General features: G+C 46.4%; 1 protein-coding gene across 4 annotated transcripts in view; it reads left to right on the top strand.

Moving 5' to 3' along the window:
- Positions 1–22,908, top strand: part of LOC132453551 (gamma-adducin-like) — an 87,487-nt gene that overhangs the window by 7,027 nt on the left and 57,552 nt on the right. For 2 of the 4 annotated variants that reach the window (XM_060046487.1, XM_060046483.1), the window contains exon 2: positions 8,428–8,469. The gene's annotated coding sequence lies outside the window, so the exon portion shown is untranslated. Of the gene's footprint in view, positions 1–8,427; positions 8,470–18,815; positions 19,021–22,908 lie in introns of those variants that run through there. The other 2 variants (XM_060046482.1, XM_060046486.1) reach the window with 2 other exon arrangements.

Raw genomic sequence — 22,908 nt, 5'->3', positions numbered from 1 at the left:
TGGATTTCAGGCAGAAATTTTGAAATTGAGGCAATATTTCCTTGGTAGGACAATGTAGGTTAGACAATTCTTCAAACTCTAACCTTCCCCCCAAAGGGACAGACAGAAACCAAATGAACCTGAGCAGTTCTGAGGTTTGTGTGGTCGGATATAGTTGAGTGACTTGCTTTGGGGTTTCTTGTATGTCAGTTGTTTGGGCCTGTTGACACAGTGAGCCTTGGCAACCAGGCGCTGATGGGTATAGCTGAGGGCTGATGGAGGGCTTTTTGATTGCAGAGTAGGATCGAAGCAAGAAATTCATGTTGGGTGAGGAGGACTGGTGCTGTGCGAATACATAATACTCAACGTTAATAAGAAGAGCCTGCCTAAATCCATGTGTGACCGCTGAGTTACCTCCACCATCAAGATGAATGTTATGGTTTTGTGTGAGTTTCATAATTTGGTTTGATGGGTTGGAGTTTGGTGATTATGGGTCAAAGAGTAGGCTACCCAAAAATATTAAAAACTAGTGAAGCTGCTGAACTATGGTAACTAAGAAAAAAGTAGGAATAGAATATATAGCCCAATGACTTCTGCAATTAACAAAGACATTTATCAAGAAAAAGGGTGTTTTACTGATTGTCTGTACTATATAACCTTCTTTTTTTCCACAGCCCTGTCAGTTATAGTAACACGACGATGATGGTAGATTACCATCGTGTTGTAAACTGCGTCGTGAAAGGCAGCCTGTGGTCCACCTGTGGCCTTTTATCTCCCTGTGTGCCGCGGCTGCGGGCGGAGGAATATGGGGGCTTGACAGGTGGGAAACGGTCATAAAAACCATCAGGAAGTTGTTAATCAAGAACGTTTTGTGGCTCTCTTTGGTCGCCATGAATCATTAACACCTTCATGCCCGCTTGTACTGCAAGTCAGCCCATTACAGTAAAGCACTACACTCATTGACGCATAAAGTCCTTGCATTGTTTAATATTCCTGCGTGACAACCTTGTGTGTGTGCTATTCATATGCCTACTTTTTGGCCTAAGAATACTCCTCACATCCTTCTGCAGGACGTCTCCCTCAAACCAAATGTACAGGATGTTTGTTTCCATGGCAATGTGTAATAAATCACGATGACAGTTGGCCACAAGTTTTGCTAAGAGGGTCCTGGAAGACAATCGGCTCCAAATGAAGTCACTGGAGGCGGTCCGCAAATGAAGGCTTCAAATAAATTGGCCACCCAAGTTGCATTTATTCAACTGGCTTCAACGGGGCCAGCGGTGATAACATACCTTGTCAGGTGGGATCCCACAAGGAGGACTTTGAAGTGCTCCTCATCGTATTTCTTCTTAAAATGGACACATTGCTCCAATGAAACTTGTATGTTGAACTAGTAAGAGTATGGAAAGCGCCGTTGGTTGAGTTACTGTAACTGGCAGCCGGTAATGTGTTGCACATGTACAGATGAAGGGTTTGGCTCGGGTTCAAGGCAATGATAGGTATGCTGCTTCAGAGGCCTATAGCCTCGAATCAGATTCCTCCGCCATTTCCACAGGTCTGAAACTCAGCTCTGATGGATACGTGACGGCACAAATGAACCACATCCTTCTAATTGCAGTGCCGAAAAACTAACGTTGACCCAATGATCCCCATAGTGTTGTTGTTTTTTTGAGGCAGAGAGGTTGGGTTTGTAAGAGTTGCCCCATTGACTCGGGTTAAATCATTTAAAGACGACATGTAACACGTCTGTTATTTCCATAATGTGGCGTACTGTCCATTAAAACAGGATGGGACCAAACAGGAAACCGGGATGTAGTTTGATCATTGGTGTGAATGGAGATGGAACAGATCAGGCTCTGACTGCGTTATGATTGGTTGTAAGGCTTTGCCCGCCTGCTTTTGATTGAGCTGAACGGATACAAAAAAAACATAAGAAATTGCCAGTATTCTCCCCAAATATCATGACAAGTTTCTTAAACTTTCCATTGGTGTTGTTAAGGGCATAGTTTGGCTTAAAGTATCCTGGCTCAACAAGACGAGTCAACCCTCTCTCTTATCTTATCCTTATCCGAGGGTAAAAACTGTGTCTCCAGTCCCCAGACAACGGCGGCTCTTTGACGCTTGTATTTCTGTAATGGAGCAAGGCAGCTCTATCACGCTTGTATTCGTGCAATGGAGCAGTTTGTCTTGTGATATGAATCTTCCCTGGAAGTCAAGCAGCCTTATCAATGCAGGTAATGATCCCATATTTACCCAGTGTGCGTTGTGAGGGCGTGACATTGGTGTTCATCTAATGCTGGGTCCACACTACAGCTGCTACACTGTTTTTGTCAAGATTTCAGTACTCGCTTGCCCTTATAAGCATAGCCTACATTGTGATTGATGGTTTTGCTTGATTATCCTGTGGTTAACATTGGATTTTACTCCCCTATATCCGATCGGGCCGCACCCATTCGAAAATTTGTGCCAGGCATAAGTTTGGACCCAGCAGTCCTACTCTTTGATAGTATAATTCTGGTTATTTTGCCTTGTTGGCTTAGTAAAGTGCACATATAATGTGCAGAAGTATGTATGTGACTAAGTCAGATCATATAATAGCTCTGCTAAAGGCCTTGAGTGCCAGTTTGTTTGAGGAAAGGAACTCGGTTTCTTTTATGTAAGACCAGTAGTATTGCCACATCCTTGTCCAAGCCCCCTGCTGTTGCCATGGTTTACCTTTCTGTAAGTTCACGCAGGTGCACTTATTGAAAGGTCAAAATGATGTCTGCAAGTTTGTGTGCATTTAAAACTCAAGGAAAGCACTATGTTTTGTTTGTTAAGGCAGAGATACTTTACGATGAAACTGTATGTTTATAAAACACAGACGTGACGAGGAACTATATGATCTAAAGCCTCCTCTTGTCATAAATCTACCTCTGACAAGGGGGTATTTAAGTGTATTTATGTCATCAAAAGCAGATATACTTTGAGAGATGAAAAGATGACATATGAAACACAGGCACTGTTGTTCTAGGGCTGTTCCATGTCACTGGCAGCAACTGCAGTTATTACTGAGCATGCTGTCGCATGTCTTCTGAGTGCCATGCTAGAAGAACCAGGAGACACTCTTCAGTCAAGTACATGTGGGCTCAACTAATACACGCGCGAGCACACACACACACACACACACACACACACACACACACACACACACACACACACACACACACACACACACACACACACACACACACACACACACACACACACACACACACACACACACACACACACACACACACACACACGGAAGGCTAGTTTCTGGGTGGAAAACTATCCTGACCGTAAAACTTACTTCTGGTGTTGCGTCACATGTGAAAGACCTCTGTCGCATGACAGGAAGTTAAGAAAGGGGCTGAATTTCCTTTTTCCTCAGTGATGGAAGCGACCAGCGAGGACATCACTGGTTTGGTCTTACAGGATGCACACTGCTACTGAACCCAGATATAGAATGAACAGTTTGCTTTAAAACAAATGACTCATAATCTCCTAATGGGCAATAGTTAGATCTATATCTTCATATATTGAATGTAATTAGGTATTATCCAAATCAATCTCAGTGAGTTTGGTTTTAGATTCATCTCGCATCTCGCTCTAGGAAGGCTCTAGCTATAAGACGATATAACCTATAATGGTTATAATATAGCCTCCATATACATAAACAAACGCTGCAGGTTCAACCCCACAGCACTACAGCTGGAGTGGCAGTCCAAGGGCCTTAGCCGCACTGCACTATCCTAGTGCACTGCCTATCTGTCTGTGATGTCATCCGCTTGCAGCTCCAGTGTGTTTCTGTTTTTGTGGATGTGGTGCGATTGTGTCATTCCTCTGGCGGCCCCAGGAGGTCCTGCCAGGCCTTCAAGGACAAAGTCCACAATGCAGGGGCCCTCTGAGGTCGCTCTGGCCAGGAAATATCTGTGACCTGGCCTCTGGGATGGGACAATAGCCTGGAAAGGATGACATGTTGGCCTCACGATTAAAGTGGAAAGTAATGCCATGGTTCATGCTCACAAGCGCTGAAGCAAGAATCTTTTCCACTAGCGATGCACTGGTTCTCCGTTGACCTCAGATTCTACTCTGTGTATATCCTCAGGTCCAGCAGTTATTTTACATAGTATCTAAGAAGAATTGGGAGAGACGGCACAGAGCCTGTGCCGGATACCAGTGACTGCGATTGGGAGGAGTTACACCTTGTTTTCTGTTTCGTTGTGGAAAACTTGTTTGCATGAGATAAAGCTTTCGGAAGGGTGCTTCAATTATTGTATTTCTACAGGAGCCAGTCCAGACGGTCTGATAAGAAAACAACCAGTTACTTTTTATCAGTTTACTACTGCTGGCAGAGTATGTGTTCACTAATGAGAGCTTCCAGATCCCCGACATGATTGGTCGAAACCGATACGAAGCAAAAGTGAAAGGCAACGTTCAACAACATTTGAGCTTGTCTTCCATCAGACTTGCGGTAGTTATCTAAAGTGGTATTGAGTTCTGAGACTACTCTTTATCATACTTAAAACGATAAATAATAACTGCCAATGAAGATCGTTGAAGATGGGTCTGTGTGACACAACATGACCTCTCAACCGAAACCCATTATTTCTGGTTACATTTTTGACATTGACATTTGTCATCCCCTCGGCATTCAGTTTCAGCAATAAGTCAACGTCGCTGGCGTCTTGCGATCCATGTTTTGAATTGTTATCCGCTATATTTATTGGCACAAACTTAGCGATATAGCCTATACACAATTACACATGACAGCTGACTGATTGGTGCTATACATCAGGGGAAGAGGAGAGATTTCACAATCCACTGTGGAGGGATATTACAGCTATGTTGGCTCAGGCAATCTTAACATTTGAACATGGGGATCTGATTAGAACCAATTATCATCATTTTTTTCCATTTGTATAATTTAGAATGCAATTCCTATTAATTCTATTGATTATTATTTGTCTATTTGTTATAATTCAGCGGTTACTCACTGAATAAGAACCAATGTATTTTGTTGTCCAATTATGCCTCCCAGACACAACAAGGACTACCCACTCGTTAATCAACTCTAATGAAATCAATGCTAGCTCAAAGGCTCATTATCTCCCTGTTACCCAGATGTGGGATCTGGTGGTCAACAAAGCCAGCACGACAATTGGCTTCGGTGAATTCCATTCCTTTGCATTTCTATAACTGGAAGAGGGAGGAAAGTGGACCTTGTCTTCAGGGAACCGTTTAAGGAATTGAAACATTTGTGTTGAGTTTACTTGAAACATTTATGTGGAGTGAATCATGGGACGAGATCCATGCTCATCATGTGCTCTGGATGACTTCTCCCGGAATGATTTGAGAAGATAGCGGTCCTCCTCAACAAGAGAAGAGCAAGGAATGATAAACACTTTTTAAGTCGTTATCAAATTAGTTCTCTTGGAGCCACTTAACTAAATTCAAAGTCTACTTAAAAAATTACTTCTTTATCATTTCTGCATGTTGCAAAAGTGTACAACTGGATCACTTCATTCAGAATGATGGTGCCTTCATTCAAGTAGAACTTAAAGCCTGCATGTCGCACACACATGCACATGCAATCAATCTTTTAATGTAAAAACTCAACTTCAGTCAGATTACGGTTATTTTGGAAGACCCTGCCGAACAGACAAAAACACCCAGTCTCAAACACCCAGTTCTGCAACCACGACAACAGGACTTTGTATTATTCACTCGTGTCCAGGCAAACACTGGGCCTGGCTAGCCACTACAGGATGAGAAATGATGGAAACATTTTTTCCTGCCTTTTTCAATGATGATGATGACCCAACTGTTTGCTGTTGATTCAGCACAGGTCCTGACATATTTACCAGACATCTGTTCTGGGGATGATTGTCGCTGTATCTTTTCTTTAAAACATTTTTCTTTAATACATTTCTGCCTGGCACCAATGCCCAATGCAAAAAAAACCACACAGCTGGCTTGACTTTGGATATCGTATTTGAAGCCAGAAAAAAAATCTCCTATGGGTTTCATTGAAATTCTACTTTGACAGTCATCTAACGCTCGCATATGCGCTCCCGCACACGCATCTATTACCTTCTCAGCGGACCCATTATGCTCAACAAATCAGTGCCTTTTGTATTTACCGCTGTATTTTACTTTGAATCCACAGGCCCGTAATGTAATGTAGCCTTGAAGAACCACAACACAAATCGTGTCTTGACTTTCCAGCTCTAGACACAAGAGCTCATGACCCCTGGTCAGATCAACAAAATATTCAGTAACTTCGCCCTCTGGCCTTTTTCGTGGAAAGAAAATGCATCCTCGGGCCAAACCTTCAACACAGGGGTGGTCTGCTAGACTGTGTACTTCATGACCCATGACCCCTCTATGTCCTCCAGGGCTTCAAAACTTACTTGTGGGGTTATGTAAGTTATGTAAGAAGCAGGCAACCATGAGGAAGTGCCATGGTGTGTCTCCGTGCCCATCAATCTGCCTGGTTACGCTCACATCACAAGTGGTTACGTAAGCTCTCACTTAGATGTCTGTGTTCCTCTTGTCTGTCTGAAGCGAGGGAAGGATCTGGAAGCATCAGCAGAGGATTGTCCTGCAGACCGGAACTCGTGCACTGGTGTTCTCTCTCTGTCCTGGCCAGCGTGCCAACGAGTTGTTGTTGCCTCAGTGGTTGCCCCTGTTGTTTTTTCTGGAGATAAGGGCCATACCACAGTGAGGTTTGCTGATGCCTTTTCCTCCATGACCCGACTGCCCTTGGGTGAACTGGAAATGTGGTCCTCTTGAACGTGGCACTAATAACAGGGAGGCTTTCGACTTGATGCTTGCCACTTTTAGGGAAATACTGGGAACATGTTGGTGTTGGATTAGTTTTGAAGCTGTCCCCGGCCACAATGAAGCCAAATTCTCGCTGCAATGCTCGTGGTTCTGTATCTTTATTTTTTTCCAGAACCAGCCAAATGTCTCAGCTGAATGTCTGTAGCCCTACATCACTATGGTCTTTGTGTGTCCTTTCAAATGTCCGCAAACTTTATATTCAGTTTCATACGAATGTTGCACCACAACTTTCATAATATCTCTTTCTTAAGCCAGAGGGGAACTGTGTGAAAGTAGTTTGAAGGGGGGCGACACTAAAATATTCCCCATAACGTCTCTGTGGCTTATGTAGAACACAAATTACTTTGTGTTTTTCTCTTTATGGTGATTTGCCGGTACCAACTCTTACATGTGCTGGCCATATGAACACTACTACATTGCAGCCGCCACATTCAAACACGCAACAACCAGGCAGACACAACATGAACCCCGCAGGCCAAGAAAAGGCTAATCACGGCTATTATGTGTCTCTACTAATTATTGCGCAATTAATGGAAAAGAAAAACACTGAATGTTCTATAAACAAGGCTTGAATCCCTCCAAAAAAATCCTCCTTGGGGAATGTAGAAACGGGGCCCTTGGCAACGTCACAGGTGATGGTATGATTATATAAGTCAAAGTTATCATGTTCCTCTCTTCCCACCTTTTGTATTGGCTGTTGTTGATACAGTTGGTGTTCGTGCAGATGACTCAAGCGACAATCAGTCTCTGACCGCTGGCCCAGTACAGGCCACACCCCACAGCCAAGTACAGCCTCCCTACACCCCCTTTCCATATAGTGGAAACTGTGGCATGGGGGTTGAACGCAGATTGAACTTGCACATCTAGGCGAGGGGCCAAATATGCACATGTGACGCTCCACCTCTGGGATAACAAAATAGACTAGGGCATATGTGCACATGTGCAGACACACTCAACACATGTGTACACCCGCTCACACACCCCAAGATGGTATGTTCCCGTACACCGGAGACCTTGGGTGAAAGGGGATAGGCTTGAGGATGGAATATGAAAACAAAATGTACATTTCCTGTGGTCCCGGTAGAGTCTCCAACCCTGGAAATGAGGGGTGTAATGAGCAGGGAAAGAACAGCATTTAAAATGTCCTCTGTGAGGAAACCATCATCAGTAGGTTTGCTTTGGCCCACGTAGCATAAAGAGCCTAAATCCATCGCACGGGGATGAAGCCACCTAAATATCACACATGCAATGGAGTCAACCTTCCCTGTCCCACTAGACAACAGCACAATGCAACATTTGTATTAACCTTTTTTTTTTTTTTGAGTTGGGTCTGGATTATTCTGTGTTATCCCACTTTTGTCCAGGATAACGAATAGGCTATTCTTTCCCTCATTACATCTCTTCTTAGTATAGTTGTGTTTTTGGATCAGTCACTGATTTCAAAGGCCTGTTTCAGACCTGTACAGTAATACAGACCTGCAGGTCTACTGGGTTGTAACCGCAATGCACATTGTTGCAGAAATTGTTTACAATGTTGGTTGCCGTGTTTTTACCGTCTTTCTCCTTTTTTGTTTCCAGACGGGGCCAACTGCCAACCAGCTAGCGGCTTAAGTCTCTGAGGTAAGACTATCTACGATATCCGTCGGGTCTTTCTGACGTGTCTCCTAAGTTTGAAACCACCTGTGGAATGTCACGCCACATTGCTCAACTCAAGTAGTATTTCATTCATGACGCAATCGATTTCAACGACAAAAGCACCGGGCCTGTCGTATTGGGACCTTAGCTTTGGATGAGTGGAAAGTTTGAGTTGTGTCTTCCATACGCCTCTCCCGGCAGCCCACCCTCTCCTGCAGGGGCACACAAAATAAATTGAGAGACTTGGTGACGACTTCTCTGGAAGAACCTCCACAAATGACTCAGGCTGCCGGCGGTTGGAATGCTAACAGGACTGCACTGGCTAGACGTACCAGGGCTAGGAGATATTCAGGAAGGAAACAAGTAGAAATGTGGTCGGTGTACCGATTTCTCTGTGTTTCCCTCTTTATTTTTTTTTCGCACGCCGGTTCCTCCTCTTCATCTCGTCTTGTGGTCGGGAGAAATCCCCAGATTTGATGAAGCTGTTGCATCATGCGGATGGTGAAGTTGTATGACGCCGATGCTGGAATCATGTGATGCAGATGGTCCTTTGATGGTTTAAACATCTGCATCGTTCTCTCGGCTCAGCCACGTTCCTCAAGCCAAGGGAACCAGGATGGAGACGTCCAGGAGTTTACTGCATAGTAAAAACAATCTGTCAGTATACTCTATTTTCTAGGATTGGATTTACTGCCTGGCCTTGTGCTGTATTATTATGTTATAAGCCGCTATTGTATTGTACACTACGTTTTAGACCGTTTTCAGTTGACCAGACCAGACAGTTTTGTTCAGCAGGATCCTAGTCTACATTTAACCAGACATCCTTATTTCTAATTCAATTTACTCTAGTTTGCCTCAAAAATTACAGAGGGAGAAAAGACAATATAATTGTATTGGTGTCCAGCACTATAAAAAGCAAAGAACCTAGCCTTGTTCTTTTGAGTAAACATTGTAATCCTTCATCCTTGCTTAAGGTCACATCCTATTGCATTGCTTTCATTATTCTTTTGTCCTGAGTTCTCTAACCACTGTCGAACGGTCTCACAGATATATTCACGCCAAGCTTCAGCAGGCAAGAGACTGCACAAGTCCGACCTAGCGTCACACATGCTACATACTGGGGTGAGAAAGCACCCGCTACCTTCAAGGTCAGCGCATGACCCAACACATGGGATTTTAAAGGCTTTGGCACAGCAGGGTATCACAGAACCGTGGCCGCCATGACATCCACTCTACTTCATGACTTTACGCCCAAGCCTGCGTGTTTCTGTGGAGGAACACAACACGTTGCCTCTCTGGAGGTTAATCCAGCCTGTGATTCAGTGGTACCTGTCACAAGCTTTGGCCATCACAGGACAGATTCCGGTTGCTTTTTCCTTTCCGTGTCTTTTATCTGTCTTCATATCTCATCTTTATTTGTTCTCTCTACTCTCTCTCCCCTCGCTGGGGCCCCCCCCCCCCCAAACTCTCAATCTATAACAGTCACTCTGTGTGTACCTCTCTCCCTCACTATCTCTCACCGCTACTTCTGGTCTCTCTCTCGCTCTCTCTCACCGGCTCTCTCGTTATCTCAGACCTAGTTTGGGGGCTGGGGGCTGGTGGCTGTCGTGTGTGTGTGTGTGTGTGTGTGTGTGTGTGTGTGTGTGTGTGTGTGTGTGTGTGTGTGTGTGTGTGTGTGTGTGTGTGTGTGTGTGTGTGTGTGTGTGTGTGTGTGGTTGGGGGGGGGGGGGGTGGAACTGGAACAATGCGGTCATGCCTGCTGCTGACGTGTCCCTGCTTTACTGCAGACAGCTACACAGGGCGCTCTGCTCCACCCTGTCATGTGGGGCCCCTGCGTTCCCTCCGAGGCTAGACATGTGGTCGTGCGTCTGAGAGATGGAAAGGCAAACTCGGGTTTGTGTCGGTGATTTAGGGCTGTGGGTTGCGGTGTGGCGGGGGTTGTAGCCTGGATATTTAGACATTTCTTATGTCGTATGTATACAAGGCACGGGTTGTCTTTTCCATGTCTCCCCGGGTGCGTGTTGCCACAACTGGCACAACAATGGCAGCATTGCAGTATTATTGAGCTCTCAAACGTCAGTCTCGTTACACCGATGTCGCCCAGTGTAGACAGAGCACTACCCGGGAACATTACCTACATGATGTTGAAGGTGTGAAGTGCTACTGCTGAGACATCTTGCATTGCAGGAATTCAGAGAACATTAACCATGCCGGTTTGGTCGCCCGCTCCACCGACTTCATAAACACCTTGTCTTTTTCAGGTAAATAGTTTGTCATGGTTTCTGTCACGGTCTATCTAACCTCCAGCCTCACTGTGTGTTAGTTTAGGTACTGCTGTTTGCCATTTGTTGGAATGATTCGTTACTTGGAATCGTGTGTCTAGTATTTCCCTTGATTATTGCCTGGTCAGTGATTGTTATTTCATGTCACTTTGTATCCGTCAATCTCTGACAGGTTTTGCTTGAGACTTAATGGTGATTAGAGAATTAGGCTAAGCTCTTAATACTCTATTGATGAATTACACCACAACGGAAAGTGGATTAACATCTGGCTAATCCAGTTAATAATTTCCTTTTATGTCATGTACTGCAGTATTAGATAAGATACACACTGTGCTGATGGAGAGAACATGTGATTCTGGAATTGCTTTCATCGTCAAAATAAAATAAAATCGGACAAACTGTTTTCCTTTGCTTTGTTTTTCAATGGATTTCCAGTAACCGCATTGGCCTGCGTTTTCATTGGGCTCTGTTTAAATCGAATCCTTCCTCTATTAGCTGAAGGGCGCTGTCATAAGCGCTGTCTTTCCCTCCTCCCCGGGGCGTCCTGCATTCCATTCCAGCGAGCTAGCCTAATGTGAATAATGTGTAGAGGAGGATGGAGAAGAGCAGGATAGCGGAAACACGACTCAAACCTCAATCTGGGGGCCTTCACAGTCGAAACACCACAGGTATTTCACTGAACTGCACTGCATTTAGATCTACTTACAAACCAAACCATGCCATATGCCAGGAGCATTTGGCTGTGACAACCCTACGTCGTTCACTGTGTGCCTCTGTTGGCTGTTTCGCCCGGTTTATCCTATAACCGTTTGTGGTTTATCCCAGCCCTTCAGCGGCTCAGGCTAACCCCATGTCTATCAACGGCAGTAAGGGCCTCCCGTGTTCCCGGGGTCCCTGCTGGAGTAACTCTCGGCTGTGCCACCGGTGTGTGTGTCTGCTAATCTAATCGAGGGCATGATATCGCCATCAGCTGTTCGTGTCTCCCTGCGTCGGCCCTCACTGGGCATGCTCCCTAGCCGTGTGCCACCCCCTGTCACCGCGGTAACACGTCCGCAAGCACTGGTTGAGGATTTCACCAGCGCCAGACCGGAGATTGACCCGTGCATGTGCTTCCGTGATCGGGATGATTTAGGTTTTACACATGCAGGATAGAAAGGCTGCTTCGAGTTTAGTTCCCCTAGTAGAGCAGGAAGATTGATCTGGAAGATTGACTCAACCGGACCTAGGAGGTTAAATCTGTAAAGAATGTTCTGAGAACACGCCGCTATTGTTAGGGAAGAAGCAGGGAAATAAATAAGACTGTGGGAAGCGGGCCAACAATATGGTTTTGATACATCTCGATATGATGGACTGTGTGCAGTGTGAGAGATCATCGGTTGACATGCTTCAGAAATTTGGCCGGGCTATTCCTGCACGATGATGTTGTTAAATATGGTTAACTATCACGAGTGGTTTGGTCTATGGAAAAAAAAAAGAAGTAATTTTTGTAAATTTTTCGTTTGTTTGCTGTTTGCTGTTTCTAGGAAATATTGTTTGTTCACAAATGTTCCCTTTGCCCGGAGTCGACTTCATGTGGGTTTGTCCTTTTAACTTGCTTGGCCAAAATTTGTCGAGAGGCATCAGCATGAGTCTAGAGTTTCAGTCTTGTGCTTCATGCTGATGCTTCCCCAGCAGACATTGTTATTGTTAAAATGGCCCAGAGGAACTCAGCTAAAACTCACCACTGTAAAGGCCCCTCCAACCCTCTCAGAGAAGCAGGGTCAGAAGTTCAAGTCCTAAACCTTAGAGATGTGTATGTCTGTATATCATTTCAGTATGGATGAATGAGAAGCATATTAGGAGGGTGAGCCTGAAGAGGGATTGGAGGCACTGAATTCTGTACCAAAATAATTTCTGTTGCAGATTTTTCACCCTGCTTCTCACAAACATTCACGCACACACGCACGCACGCACGTGTGGACACTTTTCGTTGATAGGGCTTTGTGGTGGAGTCTCTCAGGCCCTGTCATGCCTGATGCAGCTGTGATGCCCCGCCCAGCTAATGGGTTAGCTGCTCGTTACATTTGGGCAGTGTACTCAAACATGTGTGACGATCAAAAAGCCTGTAAATACGGTGACATAATCCTCAGTTTGTGCCCCAGAACATCTGCTCTGACAAACGCACATACCACACAAACACTCAGCGAACACGGGGGTTTGTGAACACACATGCATGCATCTGCACACACGTACGTGCAAATGCACCAGTCTTCTTCAGTGGCGGTGGCCTGTATTGAATGATCACAAATGACTGCTTTGTCTCCAGGGAGGCTGGGAAATTAGGGTTCACACACACGCACGAGCGTGTGTGACACACGCACACATGGATACAGACACTTTTGCAGTGCCAGGCCAGTCCATGGTCCTGTTCCGCTCAATGGGCTGATTCATCAGGGCCTCCACATGACACCAGAGCAGAGAGTGGCCTAGATTGGAGGGAAGGGGATCAGACTTCCGATGCTGCACAATGAGACCGCTAACATGATGCTAAAACATCACAACGACATGAGCGATACAAGCCCACAGCTTAGATATGAGCGTTTGGTTTTTGTTTTGTTTGTCGTAGTTGGGAAAATGTGTTGCCTAGGTGAGTGATGTTGGCGTGAATGGCACACAGCCATGACTGTATAATGCTGACGCTCTGAAAAACATTTGTGGGCCCGTTCTGTGCACAGGGCAAAGTCTCACAGTATCACGGTAGATCAAATTGCCTCAGGCCTCAAAATAAATATTAGTACCTCTTCACATCATTTTGAGTCATTTGACCTAAGTAACTGCTGCTGGATCCCCTGTAACAGACCTGACCAATTTGTTGTTTATTTTCTGCGTGAATGGGGACAAAACGCCCAGTTTCTTCTATAAATAAGCATGCATCTATATATTATTTAGACAGTTCTAGTCTGTGGCCGGGGTGAGCCACCTGACTGAATTAGCCTTCATGACATAGAACTCATCCAACAACTCATCCAACTGAAGCCTTCCCTCCCAAGTACCTCGTTTCAAGTCTACTTTATTTACACTGTGGGGTGCGGCGCCGGTTCATGTTGTGATCTTATATCATTATGGGATCTGGCAGCTGTCAGTGGAAATGTGCTGCACTGTTTGTGTCAGTGGATACTGGGATGATCCCAGTCCCTCCCTCAGGATCTGCCTTGTATCCATCTCCTCATGATTGGAATGTCTTCAACGGCCTCTCTCTTGACCTCTGCTGTAACACCATGAACTACTCTGGGCCTGCTGTGGCTGCAGACAAGGCCCTCATTGATAAGGGCTTTGCCGTCACTGATTAAGTTGCGGTGGCTCGTTAAGTTAATTACAGATAATGTACCACATTATCTTTCTTGACGCCGTCTCTTTAGCCTGATCCAGATATGACTAGCACTATTGTGGGTTACCGTCTGCCTGCTAGCGGTGACATTACACTGTAGCATCCAGCTAACCCAAAATATCTGCCCTGCGGAGCATGTCTCCATAATGAGCACCTCTCCGTCCGTCCCCCGTCCCAGACATGCTCTCATTAGCTGCAACGCTGTTTACCGTCTGTCACATGATGTTACACTCAGTGGACCGAGGCAGACGCCTTGACCTGAGCTCCTGGGGGCCGACCGCCCTCGTCTCCACACCCTCCATGACATCCCAAGCACGACATGGGGGTTAGATATAGCCTCAGGACACTGGTCGCAGCGGGGGGCGGTGGGGGGCCAAATCAAAAGGCAGAAGAAGTCAATCTGGATGGCAGACGGGACTGAGTTACCCAGAAGCCTTGACTTTAATAATCGCGAATGTGTCATCCCACGTAAGCTGTTCATCTTCTGTGTGTACATGTTTTACAGATTTACGACAATTGTCTGTGAAACCTGAACGCATGTTTGTGCAAAGTTTGATGATTTATTCAAGCCTTTGTCAGAGAGAAATTCAAAGTTTTTTGACGTGGCCTGCTCAGGTAGAATGTCCGTTAGTGATGCGTTTGGACCAGCTGCTCCCAATGTCATTACTCACTCTGACACTTCAACTTTTCTCTCTCTCCAGTGGGGCTGGCACTCACACATTGTGCATTATTTATATCCTTTGACGTATCGGCACTCTATGGTGCATACTAACACAGAGACACACAAAAAGAAACACAGAGAGGCTACTCCACACCCATATTTCCAACGCTGGATGATGGCCAGCAGGATTGTGCAAGCCACTGCAGGTGAAAACTAACACTTCTTGAAAGGGCTCCTCAGGGAACTTGAGTCTTCGTCAGCAAATAAGTAGGTTCTGCTTGTTTGCTGAGTGCGGTATCTCGGTATGGGTCCTGATTCACTGCAATGTACGGAGCTAAAAATTGATCACGACCTGTGGAACATCTCTGCATAGCGATCCAGTGATGGGGGTTCTGGGTAGGGCTAGCAATGAGAGGGTGCACCAACCATGTTTTGAAGGCATTTCTTCATCAAAGATAGACAGTTAGGAACCTAAAACTTCATTAACACTCAAACTGCATAATGCTCCAAACAGAGTATGCAGCAGTTTAAGGTGTGACTTGCAGAAGAGCCTCTTCCCGGTGAACATTTGTGCCACCTCTCTTCCCAATGCTAAAAGATGAGTGGAGTAACAATAACTTCCTTTGCTTTGGTTTAGTGAAAGTGATTGCTCAGAGAAACCCCAATGTTCCATACGGCTTGGTTAGGAGACGGGCTAAGCAAGGTTTTTGCATCATTCACAGTTCTCTAAACGATCACATGCCTCTTTCAGGCTTAAAGCATTGCACATGTCATAAAACATGCACACAAACATACAACCACATTCAAACCTGTGCTACATTTGAGAGATTCATAATATTTATGTGGCAGCCTCAAGGGCTGAAGTATTGGTTTTCCTGCGTGGTCACAAATGTTATTGACTGAATGAAAAATGAGAGGCTAAGTCATTGGTGAACAGACCATAAGTGTCTCAGCCAAATACGCAGTTCAGCAGCAACAAATTGTGTCTATAAAGCTACAACAGCTTGATGAGACATCTTTATAAGGATAGAAAGGATAATAATTGTTGAACCTGTGCGACTGAAGCATTTTATAAGCATGCAGACAGTGGGCATTTACAGCACCACATGCAGATGTGGGATTATTACTGCTTTGTTTAAACCAAACTATTATTACCAAATAGAATTAGTCGCTTGTTAACTTGGTGGGAGCTACACAGACACACAAGAAAACCTCTATTCCTTTCCTCTCTCTGCTCTGAGGCACGCTGCGCTGCCCTGGGTAGAAAGGCCCCTCATAAATACTTCTCTACATGTGCGTCTGTTTTTAAGCTGGGCGAGAATGCCAGGAGCCTGGAGCATCTCCACAAATATGCGCTAATGTTAACTGGGGCCCCCACAGGCCCTGATCTCGCAGTGGAGGGACACATAGCCTCAGCAGAGGTTTATTCTGGGGGCCCAGTATGTGGGAACCCAGCCTCGGTGAGCGTGTGAGAGGTGCAGGGAGGGTATGGCGTTGGGTTCCACTTCAGCAGTCTGCATTGGTCAGCCACATACATCAACGTCAATTTGTCAGAGGAAATGGGTTACTCTAGCTACCCTGATTCCTGGAAGACGGGGTTTGTGGTGAAAAGACGCCGTGTGTTCAGATTTGAAGTGGGTCCTTTGTATGAGGGAGAAGGCAAATCAAAGAGGTATCACCAATGGAATCTAAAAGGGTTTAGTGAACATGCAAAGCGATTATTTAGTGATGCGGCACATGATCTCTGTCCCTCTCTGTCTCTGCCTCTCTTTGTATTACTCACTCGGTCTCTCTACCTCTCTCTCTTTCTCGCTCTCGCTCTCTACCTCTCTCTCTCTTCTCTCTCACTCCGTCTCTCTACCTCTCACACTCTCCCTCTCTAGCTCTCTCTCTCTTTGTCTCTCTCACACTCTGTCTCTCTTACACTCTGTCTCTCTAACTCTGCCTCCTCTCTCTCTCTTGCTCTGTCTCTCTACCTCTCAAATTCTCCCTTTCTAGCTCTCTCTGTCTTTCGCTCACTCACTGTCTCTCTACCTCTGCCTCTCTACCTCTACATACCTCTACATACCTCTCCCTCTGCCTCCCCCTTATTCGCCGTCAGACGGAGAGGGGACTGTAACTCCGGGTCAGCTTGAGGACACCTCCGGTAAATAGTTTACGGTGGTGTAGGAGAGCAGGTCTGCGTCAGCCTTGAAGAGGGATCAAGCCTCTCCTTCCAGACGCTGCCTGAAAAGCCACAGCTCGCAGGGAATCCCTGCCGTTTCGGCCCAGCAGCGGGCCAGACCTGAGGCATTCTGCGGCGCTTTAAGTACATATCCTGAATAATTGATTCTGATTCGCCCAAGGCCCGTTTCTCTGAGAGACCCTGGTCCGACTGCCTTCCCCCAGCAAACGGTTGATGTTGGACGCTTGCAGAAGACGCATTTATTTCTGCTTCCTGTAATCATCGTCTGCCTTCCTTCCGTGCCATGCCAAAGCCGAGCTCTCACCCTCGATACAGACGTCCACGATGGGGAAGACCTTGAACTACAGGCTGGAACTGTTTTGATGCTTGTTTATGCTTGAGTGGTTTCAAGGAGTTATGAATTGTTAAACATATAGAAGCATTGGAATACTCGTCATTTCCCTTTAGGCAGAACCATTATCACTTTATTTTAAATGATTGAATGAATCATCTATTCTACATCTTTAATGCATAGCCTCAGAAGATCACTTGAGTGAAGCAGACTTCAAACGATAAAGCATTTCAAACAACGTCTCAAGCCAGCGCCTCGTTCAGCTGCAGAGACTTCACCCAACCCGTACAATAGGGAGGATGTGGGTTGAAAGTGTAGAAAGATGGAACATCATTGAAAGAGTCGCTTTCACAGATGAGATTGCATTACCTGTCGCCCAGTGTGACTTAAGTGAACGGCACATCCACATGCTCATTTAGTCATTTCACTGGCCTCTCTGTAACAACAAATTGACCTAACCACAACCATGTGACCACACTGAAACACCCTTAGCGACCATATCGTCCTCAGCCATGCACTCCAAACCCCAACAGACTCTCAACCTCCACAATCGGATTCAAGTCAGCCCGTTTCTAAGATGCAGTGCCATTTGATTAAGGAAATTTATGAATTTTTAATCATTGTTGATTTTTTTTTTCCTAGTTTTTGTGTTGTCCAGATGTTCAGCGCAATCCTAAATTTTGTCAAATCCCTGTTGTGTCAGGTGCTACCAGAGGGAGACTTCTCTTCAGGGTGAGTTTGGAGATGCTGCTGGGCATTGGGCTGGTATGTTGTGTTGTGGGGTGGGGAGGGGGGGAGGGGGGAACGGGGAAGAGAGGGGCAGGGTTTGGCCCCTTGCCTTGATTGTCCGACCCCGCTGCAAAGCAGCTGTGGCCTTTTTGCCCTCTGTGGCGACCCCCATTGTTTGAACGGGTTAATAACGCTATAGATCGAGGGGCCAAGCCCATATTGGTCTTAGACGACAACCGGGGAGGTGGAGTCAGTGAACGATGCAAGTTAACATAGTAAAGAGACGAGAGTCTGAACAACAAGTTGAGAGAGAAAAGTTTATCTCACATTTTCCACTCCTATCTTTAAAAGCTGGTTGATGGGAAAGTATGATGCACTCAGACTAATATTCACAAAGACATGCGTGGGTGTGTGTTGGTGAGAGAGTGTTTGGGGGGGGGGGGGTCACTGATTAGTCTACCACTGGATACTCACACACACACAGAAACACTCATCATGACACCTCTCCCTCTCTCCTCACGTTAAGTATTCCAACCCCCCTCTGTGGCACGGCGTCCCTTCCCGGCAGCCTCCGCTGCAGATAGGTGGAGGGCTTGGGTCCGTCTGAAGCAGAGGCCGCCTCTGGTTTCTGAGCGGGGTGGCTGGTCGTGCAGAGGGAGCTGTTAAGATAGGAGGAGGCAGAGAGGAGGAGCCTGGAACTCACTGGAGGGGAAGGGGCGGTGGAAGGGGAGGGAGAGAGAGAGAGAGAGAGAGAGGGGGAGGGAGGGAGGGAGGGAGGGCCACCTCCTGCACGGCTTCACACTGCACTGTGCTTCACCACAATGGGAGAGGCGTGTTGAGAGAGGGAGCGAGCGAGCTGAAAGGGAACTAGAGAGAGAGAGAGAGCCTGTGGAATCTCTGGCGAAGGTGAATCTGTGGTGGTGTGTGCAGTGTGTGGGAGACTACGGCGGATTTCGCACGCCTTCTTCAGACCCTGCTCAGGTTAGTTGTGCGGCTGCATGCTGGCAGTCGATTGTTGCAACAGAGTGTGTGTGTGTGTGTGTGCTCAGCTGTGCAAGTGTGTGCGCATATCGTGGGTTTGAGACGGACTCAAACTGACTACGCTGGCTGCGCTGTGAATGGGGATAATTGTGTTATCCCCATTCACTGTGTTGATCCCCATCACTGTGTTTGATTCCGGCGTTCGGTTGCCGGAATCAAAGCGCAATGTGCATTTGGATATCTTCTCGCCCGTTCTGAACACACGCTCTCTGTGTCTCTATTGTCGGAAGGTCATTGTGTTTTAGTTTAGGAGCTTTTCTGGCGAGTTCTGCGGGTCTTGCTGCATGCTATGTGAAATGACATCGCCACCCTCTCCCCCTCTCCCCCTCTCCCCCTCTCCCCCTCCACCCCCCCGTCACCCTGTTCTTTCCCTGCTTTTCGCAGTGGGGGGGGGCTCTTCTTTAAAGGGTAAAGAATGGGGCTTGGAGCGGTGAATGGGTCTGCGATGGCTCTGTGGTGGCTCTGTGGTGTGTGCTTAACAGAGGTGCCGCCTTCTCATGTGTCAGCCTGCTAGTGATGGGGGGGGGGGGGGGGGGGGGGGGCAATGGGACGTCCTCTTGAGTTGTCCTCATTTTTTGCATTTAGGGGGGGCCCAAATTGGTTGCAGCCAGTTCCCCCTGCGTTCTACCCTTCACATGCGTTTCATATAATACACTGTTCCCCTGAAAAGTCCCTCCAAGAACCCGTTCCAAAGGCTCCTTTATTTCCTGTTGCTCTGTTCCTACTCTTTGTGCCCTCCCTGGGGGGTCGAGTTGGTGGAGGAGATGTACTGTAAAGTGGATCGGACTCCGTTTCAAGGGTGTCCGTTTCCTCACCGTCGCCCGAGCGATGTTTCAGTCTGTTTTGGTCGAGTCTGTTGGTTAGAGCGACGTGAGTTTCTATTTCTGGGTGTTGTTTTTTTGGACTTTGAATGGCGTTCATTCATGGCTGGATCGCTGACCGATGATGGGGAACTTTGCGGTTGGGCTGGTGCCATCTTGTCTTTTTCTTTTTTTTGGAGTTTGTTGGCTCTTTAGTTCCCCCCCCCCCCCACTGCGGTTGGTCAGCTGCTTATCAGTTAGCGCTTGAGGACTTTCTCATGACGGGGCCGTTGGGTTCCCCCACAGTTTTTCAAGAAAATGTTATAAACACTGCAAAATCGAATTGATGCTGATTAGGATTGAACACATGGGGAGACCAAAAACCAATAGAAGCCCTTAAACCAATCACAAGTGGTTGACTTGGTTTGTGACGCAGCATGTTGCCCCAGAAGCTGATGCTGAAATGGGAAGTTGATTGGATTACACAGGGGAGAGGAAGGGTGTTTCAGGGGCCAAAGAGTTCTGTGGTGATTCCAGGGTGTCGGTGGTGATATTCCAAAAGGAATTTAAAATCCTTTTAAATCCCCACGTATCCAGACACTGCCTGACAGTTTTAAACTCGCACAATTCAACCTAATAGACTTAACATAATGTGAACAATAGTCTACTCCTTATAATAATTGTTAATTGGATTTAGATGTCAATGTGTAAACAAATGCTATAAGATTTGCTGTAACTATGAGTACAGACGAAGGCCAGGTCGGTGTGTGTGTGGCAGGGTTGTTATCAGCCATTTCTACCCTGGCCGGTATTGACCAAAGACAAACTTTCACTGGCAATATCTGATGTTCCTAAGTTCCCCATCCCTAGTTGCTGTCAAAGCTTGAGGAAGGCGCTTTAACAGAGACGTTGATTCTTAAGTCTAGATGATTGCCGGGTTTACCAGACAAGATTTCCTCTCCTGGTATTGGAGACACCCATTGTGTCCAGTTGAATTACATTGCTGGTCTGCTCTCGTGGGTCACCTGTTGGTCAAATGTCTTTTGTGGCAAATCAGAAAAGACTTCTTGGAATGCGTGTACAATATCGTCCCTCTAAGGCACCGGGCTGAATAACATTCCGCCAAAAGCAGGGTTCTTTAAGACTGCTTGGTGAAACAAAAGGCTGGATCCGGATCCTGCTGAACCGCTCCTCAACACCGATGACCCAATGGTTCCCCGCCATGTCCCAGGCCTTCTGCTTTTCATTTAGCCAGTAACCCCACAAGAGACCGGGCTGTGCGTCTCTGTGATGGTTTTGAAAGCTTGGGAAGGGAAAAGGTGATGGCTTACCGTCCAAGAGAAGGGGTGTTACTCTGTTATGCTGGCTTGTGGCGTAAATCAAGGGCTTACGTAATAGGATTGTTGGTGAGTGTGTGTGTGTGTGTGTGTTGATTGGTTTGGCTAGTCTGCTTGTGATTATGTCATATACTGTGGTTTCCAGCTGTCTGTACAGCTGCACTTCATTAAGTCCTCCCCAGAAAGTGAGCCCTAAACATGGTGCTCTATGCGTGTTGTTCATAATGAAATGAAGACATTTCAGGGAAATCTTTGGACTTATAAAAAAACGCTCAAGGAGGAAGCAATCCTAAATAAAATAAAAAAAACTCCTGAATTCTGCCAATCTCAGGTAAACCCGAGATTTGCATGCTTTGTCCTCTCTAATATAATAGGGCACTCCACGTTAAGCTGTCTTGAATGCATTCGGGCTGGGGTCCAAACAAGAGGTTTACGAGTGAGCTAGGACAATGGCCCTGAACCCCGCGCAGCTGTAGTGCAGGTGCTGGGCTGGATTAGCAGCCAGGCCGGATACCTGACACTTAATCTGGGGGAGAACAGCATCGCAGTGCTCGGAAAGTGAAATGAGGACATGCCTCTTCATCACCTCACCCACCGGACGTGTCGAACACCTCTCCTACCGTACACAGTGTTGGCTTTTTCCTTCCTTTTCGGTTAACGCTGAATCGCTCTAAAGTTTGCTATTCCCACGGAGTGGCTACAGGCACTAGTCCTCAATTTCCTTGTGCCTTGGATTGAAATCTAGTACCGCGTTGACGTGGCCGGGCGGAGACGGTAGTCTTGCCCTAACAGGTTGTGGTGCCGTGAGACTTGGAACTCCTGAACCTTCGTCGTTGGGAGCAGAAGAGGAACATGCTCTTGAGTGAGATGATGTTAGTCAGCTCTTGGTGCAGTGGAATAACCAATGCGGTTTCAGTATTTGCTCAAACATGCCAGGTTGTTGCCACCCCCTGGGGACCAGAGTGTATCATTTCGGCACAGAGATGTCGGTTGCTGGGTTGCCCAGGTTGTAGTCCGACCCAGGCTGTCGACTTCCTCCTGGCCTTTGACTCTTAGTTGTGACACCAGAAGCTCACCGTACTGCAGCGACAAGATTTGTTGTGCTGTGAACGGAACACAGGTTTACACCTGCCTCAACCCTTTTTATAGATCCTCCGGGCCTGGTCAAAGTTCATGGGAAAATATTTAATGAAGTGGTCTGCTCCGAGTAGCTATATCAGTTTACATGCTTTCATGCTCAGCTGTCTTTCTGTAGTAGCGTATATAACACCAGCGTATTTAATATCATACTAAATGTACAGGAAGGTAGATGGAGGATGAATGTTAAGTTGTCGGGTTGATTAGGTTAACTATCCTCTATACTCTCTTTATTCCTTCCTGCCTTGCTAAGAGCTGGTTGTAATTGGTTCGTTCATGTTCATTTGCTCCGAGTGTGGGTGTTAACAGTGGCTCTCTGGGGAAGGAGGATGTAGATCAAGTGGAACGAAATCTCTCAGCACTGGAAATGAAGGTTACTTTGGTTGCATGACGCCATAACTGGCACAGCACAAATGGAGATTATGGAAGTTTTTGAAGGATAACTTTGGGCAATTAATGAAGGTTGACCGATCTCGTTTTATTAAGCTCCTTGTTTATTGCCTTGTTGATGGTTATAGCTTGTTTCCGTAAGATTGTTTGGTTTCACGGGTAGA

This window comes from Gadus macrocephalus, chromosome 3 (assembly GCF_031168955.1).
Source record: "Gadus macrocephalus chromosome 3, ASM3116895v1".
In the NCBI taxonomy this organism is placed as follows: domain Eukaryota; kingdom Metazoa; phylum Chordata; class Actinopteri; order Gadiformes; family Gadidae; genus Gadus; species Gadus macrocephalus.
This window is presented reverse-complemented; position numbering and strand designations above follow the sequence as displayed.